Source organism: Cricetulus griseus, assembly GCF_003668045.3.
Source record: "Cricetulus griseus strain 17A/GY chromosome 1 unlocalized genomic scaffold, alternate assembly CriGri-PICRH-1.0 chr1_0, whole genome shotgun sequence".
Taxonomy (NCBI): Eukaryota; Metazoa; Chordata; class Mammalia; order Rodentia; family Cricetidae; genus Cricetulus; species Cricetulus griseus.
Genome location: NW_023276806.1, coordinates 211,227,829 through 211,240,351, shown reverse-complemented (window position 1 = coordinate 211,240,351; position 12,523 = coordinate 211,227,829). Strand labels below are relative to the sequence as shown.

The 12,523-nt window shown below is 35.7% G+C and overlaps 1 protein-coding gene across 1 annotated transcript in view; it reads left to right on the top strand.

Annotated features, from left to right (window-relative positions):
• Positions 1 to 12,523, top strand: part of Foxp2 (forkhead box P2) — a 522,314-nt gene that overhangs the window by 177,709 nt on the left and 332,082 nt on the right. The window contains exon 3 of the mRNA XM_027389931.2: positions 4,934 to 5,024. The gene's annotated coding sequence lies outside the window, so the exon portion shown is untranslated. The remainder of the gene's footprint in view (positions 1 to 4,933; positions 5,025 to 12,523) is intronic.

Here is a 12,523-nt window from a genome sequence, read left to right as displayed (position 1 = left end):
GATTTCCCATGAGAAGCCTCACCCTCTGGGAAGAATGGCTGGGGGTGGGGTGGGATCAGGACATGGTGTCGGGAGGGGGGTGGCCTGAGGGAGAGGTAACGGAATGATATGTAAATAAGATTGTTTTTTTATTTTAAAAAGTAAAGTTAAAAAATAACTGTTTTCAACTTGTCAAATTGATATCATAGTTGGTATCATCACAGCTCACTTCTGCTTATATTGCATCATATTTACACCATCTTCTCAACTTGGGAAAATACCATTCACTGAAATGCATACTTCCTTCACACAGACCATATCCTTAAGCACAATGAACAGGAAGGGTGCCTTTATCTCTGTATTTTCACCAACTATGTGCTTTGTGAATAGCAGGTGTCCAGATAGCAAGGAATGAATGAACAAAAGGCCTTTTTGCTATTTAGGATAATAATTTGAAGTATTTTACAATATATATATATATTATATATATATATATATATATATATATATAATATATATATATATATGACAATGCCTTTTTATGCTGCTCTACTAGGGAACCCTTACTTTTACTTTGAGTAAAGTCCAAGACAGTACAATCCTGAAATCAATTGTCATAGCAGGGGTCCTTTCTATATAGTCTTCTTGTCCACCTCCTATGTTAACACATTATAGTCCTGTTTATTGATTTAATTTATTATCTTCACCTTCTTTGACAGAAACATCTTTCTAAAGTATATATTTGTATATTTCCATAGTATTTCTATAAAAATGTAGCAAGTGCAAGCAGTGACTATAAATGAAATAGTCGTACATTTTGAGCTGCATCCTTAAGATCAACCAACATGCATATACACTGCTCTTTCAAGGTGGAATTTATTTTACCTCTGTCTCTGAATAGATCTCACTAATGTTTTGACAGGAATATGATGACACCTAAAGTATCATTTATGTTATTTTCTTACATCCTTGTGCTATTCACCAGACAGTGGGACAGTAACACTTGCCTACTTTGTTGTGTATATGCTTTACCTAGTGTGTATGAATGATAGTTCTTTTTTTGTTTTTTGTTTTTTGGTTTTGGTTTTTGAGACTGGATTTCTCTGTGTTGCTTTGGAGCCTATCTTGGCCCTCTCTCTGGAGACCAGGCTGGCTTCGAACTCACAGAGATCCACCTGCCTCTGCCTCCTGAGTTCTGGGATTAAAGGCATGCACTACCAACACATGGCTTGGTAGTTCTTTTTTTAATAATTGAAGAAAATTTACTTAAAGATAGCAATGACTGTCCCACCTCAGTATTCTTAATGTATGGCAGAAGACTAATTTGAGAACCAAACTCATACGGAATCTCATATCACTTAGCCCCAATCAGTGTGTATGCTTGTATGTTTATATATGCTTCATAGTTTATCATATCAAGTCATCACTGTAATACAAACCTATTAATAACTACAATGTCTGTATGAACTCTTAAATGTGTATTTCTAGTTAATTTTTATTGGAAATTTTACACTAAATTAACCCTCTGCTATATTGAATTAAGAGAATGGGAAATGCACCTCTTTTCATTGTCTTTTGCAAAAAAGCACTGAAGTATTTTTCCTTTAAAATTATTTTTCCCTTTTTTGAAAATAGATTCTTTTCTCATGCAGTATATCTTGATTACAGTTTCCCCTCACTCTACTCCTCTCAGTTTCCTCTGAGCTCTCCTTAAGAAAAGGCTCCTAAGAGATAACAGGCAAACATTACAAAATAAATTAAGATAAAGCAAAAACAATCACATCAAGGCTGGACAAGGCAAGTAAGTCACCAGAAATAAAAGAGGCCCAAAAGAAGGCATAAGAATCAGGGACCCACTCATGCACACACTCATGAGTCCTAAAATTTTATTTTTAAGATGATAATCAAAGCCTGGTGTTGGTGGCGCACCCAGCACTTGGGAGGCAGAGGCAGGTGGATCTCTGTGAGTTCAAAGCCAGCCTTGTCTACAGAGCGAGTTCCAGGACAGGCTCCAAAGCAATACAGCAAAACCCTGTCTTGAAACCCCCCAAAAAATATGATAATCAAAGTGATAAATTTCATTATGATACTATGATGCACACACAATTCTATTTTGTTTATATTTTCAGCTTTCTTGTCTTGCTTCCCCATGCTCACCAGTTATTTAGGTCATTCCTGAAATTAGTCTCCTTTTCAGTTTTATATAACATAATTCTCTATATAAATGTATTTATATATTATATATTATATGTATTTCTAATTCTTTGAAGAGTGCTATCAGAGGAAGGACTTTGCTTCAGTAAAGAATCATACAGTGGAACAGACATGCTGTGGGTGGTAGAGCTGAGGTATGGGACTGATGTTCCTGTCTCAACTTTCTGCTTCAATTCTCAGCTGGTAAACGCACTTCCTTACATTAATTCCTCTTATCTATCTGTTAGACTGTTTTTCTTTCCTGTATGTTCTGCCTGTGCTTTGTGCAACAAAACAGGACATCTGGTTGTAGTATCTTGATTAATATCAAATAGTTAAATAGACAATAGCAGAGATGGTTATGTGCATGGAGAGTCTTTTGTAGGTGAGAGAAGATGAGTTGATGGGAAAATCAACTGCAAAGGATAACTTATTTTCTTGATCATGTTTACGCCATAATGGTCAAAGTTATAGGTCTTAACTGCACTCTACATAGAAAGGAGAGGCTTCTATCTGTTGGGTTATGTGAAGCCCTTAGGAGGAGAATAATACTTTTTTCTCTGTAATACAGGCAACTGCCATCACAGGAAGTGGTCTAGTCTGAGAGCCAGAGGAGTGGATTCGGTTCATGCTCATCTACTTCTGCAGGGTTTAGGAATAGTGACTTGACTCTGCACTCCCAGTCTCTTCATTTGTATAGGAAGCACTGGTGCTCTGTCCATTTCCCTCTCAACTCTACAAGGATTGATTATCCCAGGGCACACCTCCTTTCTGCTTCAAAGCCACTATCTCTTCTATTTCAAATTTATTTAAATTCTCACTCCTGTTCAGCTTTGTATTTATTTGCTCATATAGTCATACATCCATTCAACAAATAATTATTGAGTGCCTATGTTCCCTGGCAGTAGAATAGATTCATAGTATACAATGGTGCTAACAGATAAACACTCATGACCCATGGAGTTCCCCCTGTGACAATCAGAATCCAGATAATAATATGGGATGAACATTTTCTTTTATGAGCAACATTATAGTATTGATCCTTCACAGACACAACCTTTTTACACCCTCTTCCTTTTTGCAATTTTTTTCATACAACTTATTTTGGTCACCCTCCCCCACTCCTCTCAGATCCTTCTCATCCCATCAACTACTATTAGAAAGAATAACTTTTTAACCTCCAATTTCACCAATTTATTTTTTGTCTGCAGTGTCTCTACAAATGATTGATGTTATCATATTGATCTCATGTGAATACCTAATGCAAACTAAACAGACTACTATACAATTTCTTCTGAGCCCTTCATGTATTTTAGAAACTATGTAATATTCTTTAAATTATTCATGTACTGTATGCCTTCTAACAAAAAATTTCCTCAGAAACCTAAGATTATTTATTCTATATATATCACCTGAATCAACATCATCTTACAACTGGCAAAAACAAAACAAAACAAGTAGATTGGTTTGGAAAATAGTAAACTGTGAATACAGGAAAAGAAAAATAATCCAATATAAATTTAAAACCTGATCTAGACTTCTGTAAAATATAGATAAACATACTTTGCTGTCATATAAAATAATTATGGAAGAAACAGTAGCATAAGAAGTGTATAGAGTCACTTGTTATTTTATAAGGTTTTAATATTGAGAGGAAGATAGATAATAGAAAGAATAACAAATAATAGGATGCAAAGGGCAGTAGGTAAGTCACTTATTTGTGCCATCGATCTAACTTAATTGTTGCATTTAACATGATGGTTTTGAAGTATGATCTTTAGAAGACTTGTAGTCATGTGGAATACCAGTGACACCTGGGAAGAGTCACAATAGCACTGAGTATGTGCCATTGTAACTCAAACAGGATTCTTCAGTATTAACCAGCCATTCATACTGTTGCTGGAATAAAGTTTTCTTGTCTTATATGCATTTGGAAATATTGCTTGAAAATGCCCAGATTAACAGAAATGTTAGCACATGATGCCACTCAAAAAACTTCAGTGCCTGTGTCAGACATTGCTCATCAAACAAAGTACTCTGTCTTGTTCCAGTTTCAAATGCAGAGCTTTCAGTGTCATAACTACCAATCAATTAGATTAGATGCTTACATTAGGATACATTTTCTATCTACATAACAGCAAGTCCTAAAATTTTCTTGGATATTTATTAAACATACATATTTAGTTAGACAAAGACTAGGCAATAAATGCTTCAGATTAAAGAGGAAGACAAAAGGAAAACAAACTGACTGAGTAGGAGATAGGGCTTGAAAATAGAAATTCAAATAATCATTGAAGTAATAACCGTTATATTGTGTTAAAAGGAGAAAATGATTACCACCAATTTGTTAATTGTGGAAAGGCCTAGATAGCTTATTGTTTAGTATGTGTTGAAGAGGCAATTAAAATCAGTCATGTTTTCTGTTGGGATCCTACAACACAAATACTTTTATTTTATAAATTATAGAATTTATTCCTCAAAAAGTTTAAACCCTCCCAATCTATTTAACAAGAGGGAATAAAATATGAAGCTCCTGGCAGTGGATTCTTTTGTGCTCCCAACAATGAGACTTAAAGTTCTTAAAATGAAAGCATATCTAATGCATTTTATACCAATTTGGAGATTCACAAATAATGAATGAATCAACCATTCTGTTGTGGTGGTGAATATGTTCTATGTTTGGTTTAATGATTGCACTAATTGTGGCACAAATTCAAGGCCAATTTTCAAAGAAGTGATGGTTATTTGGCTTTATTCACAGATCTCCTCTAATGTGATGCTGGGTCTGGATGTACTTAGGATTCCATTCCAAGGCTGACTTGAAAGGTGTGTGGAAGGTTGAGAAGAATCAGGTAAATCTTTATTTTGATCCTTAGTATTTTGGTTAAATATATTTACTCAATTTTACAGAGTTTCTAATGGATCACACAGTTGTGTCAAGCTGTAGCCATATGGATACTCATTACGGTTGATGATACTGGCCCTACTGCTACTTCCTTGTTCCCTGTTATTACTCGACTAGCTCTCACATTTTAAATAAAGTAGAAATTTTGTTTTCAACTGTTGAAAAACATGATTTTGTAAGAAAAATCATTTGAGATATGTTTGCTACCATTGTGCTGGCCTCTAAGGGCTGGGATTTTCAGTATTACTAGTATGCATGTAAGTGTGTATGAGTCTGTATATATGTATCTGGGTCCATCTGTCCATGTGTGTGTGGGGGGGCGTGTAGATTGAATCTAGGCTGAGACACATGCTTGATAAGCATTCTACTGCTAATTTTTATCCATGACTTAGAATTACTTAGCTTAAATTCATGTTGACTCTGTCAGAGAATCCAAAAATTCTGAGAAAACTATGAGGTAGCACATAAAATAGCAACACAAGTTTCTGTTTAAAATAATGTGTTATGTCTTAAACTTTATTTGGACCAGTTCTAACATTTAGAACTAAAGAGCTCAACTGTTCAGGAAGAATGTATTTCCTTAGTAATATCATACATCTTTAAATTTCATTGTAGTTCCCCTTGATATTTACAAATACAATATGAACGATTTTCAATCTCTAATATTTTTGTAAAATTAGGTTTTTAGTTTCATTGGACTATTATTTATGTATCTGATTATGTATAATAAAGTAGCACTCCCTTTGTGGTGATACACTGCAAGCCAGTAGGATTTGCTAAAGGAGGTGGGGGCAGGAGGGTAACTAGTTTGAGGCAGCCTGGGCTACACATTTGGTTGAGCATACCTTTAATCCTGGCAGTTAGAAGGCAGACAAAGGCAGACAGATATCTGAGTTCAAGGCCAGCCTAGTCTACAGAGTTAGTTACAGGACAGCCAAGGCTACAAACCCTGCTTCAAAGAAAGAAAGAAAGAAAGAAAGAAAGAAAGAAAGAAAGAAAGAAAGAAAGAAAGAAAGACATCAACTCCATGGCCAGACTATTTTCAATGAGGCAAATTTGCTCTAATCTTTGAAGTGAAACATGCTTGGGGCTAGTTAATACTTGGATAGAAGACCCAAAAACTTAACTCTCTCTCTCTCTCTCTCTCTCTCTCTCTCTCTCTCTCTCTCTCTCTCTCTCTCTCTCTCTCTCTCTCTCTCTCTCAAATACAGACACACACACACACACACACACACACACACACACACACACACACACACACACACACCAGAGTCTCACTATGTAGCTCAGGTTTTCCTGGAACTCATTATATAAATCAGGCTGATATCAAACTCACAGAGATACTCTTACTTCTGCCCCCCAGGCTTGGATTAAAGGCCTGTAACTATTCCCAGAATAAAAAATAAATTTTCAGTGAGGAATTTTATTGCATAATTTTCTATTTGGTGTGTCAACATTTAAACCTAATGTTTTGAAGAAAATCCACAAAGTGAAGGGAACCATTGTCTTGCCTTCTTCAAAAATTATCCTTAGTGGGTTCTCTTTGTCACAGGCCAGCCTGAAGACCTCATTTTTTTGTTTAAATTGCCTTCTTCTTTTCTAAAAGTTTCTCAAGATAGAGCCACCATAACTTCCCTCAGGGATTTATTCCAATCTGCATTAATTATTGTTAAATACTTCCCAGTTGTTTTATTTTGTGCTTTACCTATGGTTATGCTCTTGTTATTTCAACAACTTAGTCACTTTCCTAAACACACAAATTAAGAGACTCAACATTTAGCCAGAGTTTATGATTTTCAAAGTGATATGTCCAGTTTGGACTCTATTTTCTCGTGAATTATCTTTCTGATGTAAGTGAAGCTGAGTCTATAATCTTCATTTGGCAAGCAGAGAAACAACGAAGAGTCCAAATGATTTGCAAGAGTAATTTACCCATGGTTCATAGCTAGTAATTAATAATGAAAAAATAGAATACTTGCTTTTCTAACATCCAAACTTTTGTGTGGTGGGAGATATTAGTGGTCACAATAAAGTTAATGGTTACACTGACAAATACTATCTATATAACTTTTGATTAAAAGGTTACCATCCTCTTTTAAAAAAATATTTACTTGTATGGGAACAAAGGTAATTTGATTTATATTAAACCAAGGGTCTTTCTCCCCATTTACATGCCAATATAACATTATTTAACAATAACTGTTCCTTTTTGTTTATCTTCATGATCCCATATTAACAAGTATCACAATATAAAATATATTGCACACTTAAAGTCCCACAGTCAATTGGAACACAATTCAAACACACTAAAATTCCATCACTTTAAAAAGCCAAAGTCTTTTTAACAATAAAAACCAATCTCTTTAAAATTTCAAAGTTTATCAAATATGAGCTCTTGTAAAATCAAAGTAAATGCTTCCTTATTCCAAAAGGGAATAACCAGTGCAGAGTCACACATCTAAACAAAGCAAAACCAACTCCAACAGTATAAATAACTCAGTATTCAATGTTTGGGATTTACTTATGATCTTCTAGGCTCTGCCCAAAGGCTTGTCACAGGACATATTTTTTATCTTGTCTATTCAGGCTGGGCCCACTCCATCACCTCTGCTTCCCCTGGCAGTAATCCAATCATACTGGCATCTCAAAATTGTTGGGGTGTCCTGCCGTAACTCATCTTCACTTTCATCAATAACCTCTTAGCTCTTTTCCTGGTGCCAAGTCTCACCTTCTCTGCATTACCCATTCAATGCTGGAGCTTCAACTGATATTAAGGCTGTGCTTTTCACCAGTGGATGCTTCTGGCCTCTTACAGTGCCAAGCCTCAGATGGTCTCCTTGATCCCCTTCATGCCTTCAAAACCAGTAACCCCTGAGTGACTGTTAAACTACCAACTTCAATTGCCAGAAATCTTTACAACCTTGGAGGCTTCTGTGTGCTACCCCGAGGAAATACTCCCAGAATATTAAACCTCAATGATGCCTGTCTCTTCTTAGAAATTACTGGTACTTTCTTAGCTCCAGCTAACCAGCATCATTTGTCCCAGTAAAGCAAAGATTTCACTTCAGTGATGTTAGTCTCTTGCTAATGTGGATGATTCTTTATTCCAAATTGACCTGAACCATAAATTCTTAATTCAAAATAATAAATTGTTCCAACTGAGCCCTTAAACTCCTTCTGAAAATTTCAAGTCAGGCCTGTATCAACTGCACTGCTTTCTCAATTGTCTCCTGGACTCCAACAGTACTGCCCATGGAACATTAAACATGCAATGGCTTTTTAGCACAAAGTTTCAAAGTTCTTTCACAATCCTACCAGAAACAGCACAAATAACTCTGTTACAGCAATACCCCACTCCTGATACCAATTACTTTTCTATTTGGGTTTACTGTTGCTGCAATGAGATGTCATGGCCAGGAGTCACTTGGAGAGGAAAGGTTTACTTGTTATGCATATCATGAATTGCAGTCCCTTGATGGAAAAACAAGGAAGTAACTCAAACTATACAGAAACCATGAAAGAGTGCTGCTTACAGGCTTGTTCCACAAGATTTAATTATCCTACCTTCATAAAGAACCCAGGACTGCCAGCCCTTGGGTGGCACCACCCACGATAGACTATGTCATCCCACACAAATCACTAATTAAGAAAATGTATAATAGGGTTCCCTACAACCAAATCTTTTTTTCTTTCTCTCAATTTTTTATTTAAATTAGAAACAAGATTATTTTGCATGTCAATCCCAGTTCCCTCTGACTCCCCTCCTCTCCTGTGCCCCCACAATTAACACCCTACCTATCCCATCCCCTTTCTGCTCCCCAGGGAGGGTGAGGCCTTCCACAGGGAGTCTTCAGAGTCTGTCCCATCTTTTAGGATATTGCTCAGTTGAGGTTCTCTTCTCTGAGATGTCCAGTTGACATAAAACTATTCAGAACACTGCTTTTGAGCCACTCCTCATCTTTATTAATGAATCATGAGAGAAATTATTGTGAGGATGATAAATCCCTTCCAAGAAGGGAATTTAGTTTCTTGTGTAGTTCCCAAAACTGCTTCTGAAACTTGCTAATTAAGGTTCAGTCTTGATTGTTTGTAGTGGCAGGCCTTGTTTCCACAGGTCTAAATGAACATTAACCACACTTTGCTGTAAATAATGCATATGCATAATGCCAGAGGCTCACCATAATAGGAAAGTGTATTTTGAGAAGCATTTATTCTTGGACATTGATAGAATTATCAGCCCTTGAACCAGAGGTATTACAGGAAGCATAAATTAATTGGAGAAACAGATTTTGGAGTTAGGTTGATTTGTTTGCCTCCTTATCGTGATTCCAAATTCCCAATTTGAATAAATTATTATATCAAATTTTATAATTACTATATTTACAGAAAGGTATGTTATAATTTATTATAAAAGCTTTGTTCATAGATAGCTCCAGTTTAGCAATAAGGTTTAATGCTACCTAAAATTAATTACATACTACAATGTGGCTCATGGCGCCAGACTAGAGCTGAGCTTGAACTTCTGCTCTCAGGAATCACCCAAAACCCAATAATTAACTTTTCTGCCTACTTCCTCTATAAGGGAATCTTCAGTTACATGCCTTGTGCTTACCTTTATTGTGGCAAAATAATACTTATTGTATTATTTTCATTATTTTTGCCCTCTTAATGCATGTTAATTTATTTTTTACATATTTATTACAGTGCTGTCATTTCTTCTCTGCTTTTACCTGGGTCAAGACTTTATCTCATAGAGTTTTCCCATGTAATATCTTCTCAGATTGTGCACTTAGATGATCATTGGCCTTATTCCACTCTGACTGACATTAATAAGTGATATATTATACCCTAAGCCCAGCATGTTATAGTTCCTTAGTAAGCATTCACTGCAAATTATATCTATATAATTATAACACATAGATATTATGTATTGACATCTTTTCAGTTTAGAACGTTGATCTCTGTGCCAGCATTTAATTTAAGAATTATCTTTCAAGGAAATTTTCCAGGAGTTTCTAATATTATACGGACTTGGAAATTGGAGTAACTATAAAGTTTCTCTGTCTGAAGACAGGTGTGGGTAGCTCATGCCTGTATCCCAGCACTTGAAAGTCTGAAGTAAGAAGACCACTATGAGACTAATGCCATTGCTAGCCTCAGGGTGAGTTATAAACAGGCCAGCCTGGGGTGGATGAGAGAGACCTTGATTAAGAAAGTTACATTTTAGAATTTGTTACAACTCAAAGTTTAGGAAATGTTTATAAGTACATGAACTATTTGTTGCAGATGCTGCCAGAGACAGAGACTCCAATATCTTTCTTATGTCTCTGAATTTCTGATTTTTCCTGTCATTGTGTTTCCCCTTCCATGTTTAATGGGTTGTTCATGTGAGCAGCACTCTGTGGCATAAGCTAGTATATTGCCTGTTCTGACTGGATTATGTAAGGTCTGAAGGACTCAGTTTTGAATATGCTATTTCTATGCTTTCCCTATGCCTCTTCCCAGTTCATCCCTGCTCTCTTCCCTCACAACTTCCTGAAAGTCTAATTCTGAACGCCTCAACTAAACTACTAGGTGCCTCTTCTGTCTCATTAATTTCGTGAGACATAAAATTTTTCTTCCTTGTTTTAGAGAATTTGAGGATAACCTATTAAATCTCAATAGATAATTCCTATTAAGATAGTAATAAATAACTCACCTCTAAAACTATTTTATAAACTTTTGTACAATTTAAAACTAGTTTTTATTGATTTTTTGCACTATTTCTGTCTTTGTAGAGAGTATATGGATTAATACTTAACAAATATGTGATCTCCCAGGCAAATGTAATGGAAGTATAGACATGTATATTTATAAGATAGTGAGCCCAGTGGGAACAAAACTGGAAAATTTTAGACTCCAACTGGAATACTGATTTTCTAACATGGAAAGAAAGGCCGCTTTTAATTTCTTTTCAAATGATTACATCAGTATGAATGTTGCAGTTAGGACCTGATACTGTTGTGTGCTGGTCCAATAAGAATTCTTTTATGGAAGTTCTGGATAGAATGGTTTAAAGTGCTCTGAGTGTTATAGGATGTTGATATGCAGAACCTATCCTACTAGCTTCTTGTTGTTCTTCCTTGTTGTTCTTTCCTTTTGGAGCCATAGGAAATATGTTTAAGCAGAAGAATATATAGATATGTAAGTATAGATATTTTGAGTGCTCTCTTGAAATGCTGAGTTCACTAGAAAAATTATACATTTCGTTTCCAAAAACGTAAGCATGTTTTCACAAGTAACAGTTCAGCAATTTTTGTATGAAATGTCACATGGAATCATCACTCCAAATTGCATTTCTGTTGATGTGAGATTAGTATCTGCGTAGAAATCCTGCACCACAAGAAAAACAAACAAAAAATGAACATGGAAATTTTTCATGTAAAAACAGTTTGCATTTATAATTTTAAATTTATGGTTTAGAGATATGCACTTGAAAAATTTTGATACCATTACCCAAAAAAAGTGAAATATGGAATTTTAACTGGCCTGCTTTTCATTTCAACTCAAACAGTAAGTACCATTTAATGGTCTTATTTGCTGGGAAGAGCACCATTTCAATAATCTGCTTTTACAGCCATATCAAGTATGAACCAGCATCATTTATTACAAAGTTTCTACTTGGGGAGACATTTTCACAGCCTCTAACAGTTTTACCCCACATTTCTTGGAATTAGACTTTAATGGTTTCATTTGCCAAAATGAGTTGTTGCTCAAACTTTGTGATTGTCTTGTGGTGAAAATCTAATCCAGCAGCTGTATTTAAAATGCCAGGCAAATTGGTGAGGAAAGGTTCATTGAAACTACGGACACATTAGTAATTGTATGAAAATGCCACAGAAGGTAGCCTATTCCAAATTAGGTGTTTCAGGTTTTTTTGTTTGTTTGTTTTTTGTTTTCCCATTCCATATGGAATTTAGATGTTTGATGATTTCAAGCATCTTTTTATTATTGTCTTCTACAGGAGAGAGGACTGACTATAATTGTAGATTTCATGCAAGATAAAGTTGGGTTCTGATTCCTCCTTTTAGCTGTCAGCCTTATTAACAAGCTCTTCATGTGTTTGCACTCAGCATTGGGTGTTGTAGAAACCATGCCTGTGAGAGCCAGGGGAGGGCTTTCTCTTCACTGTGACTTCATTAAGCTTGGCTCACATTGTTACACGGCTTCCGCCTTATTCCAAGCTCTAGCTGAAACTCCCAGCACAGTAGGTCTAATACACACTGATGCCTTTGCCTGAAGATTGATCGAAACTCAGAGTGTCTCAGAGTTGCTGACGCTCACTCAACCATTTTATTGAAGATAAGGTAAATAAAATAGATTGCCATATGAGAATTCTCTGAAATCAAATGGAATAATTTGGCAGGTTTAAGCCCATGAAAAAGGCTAAGAAATGAGATCGAATAC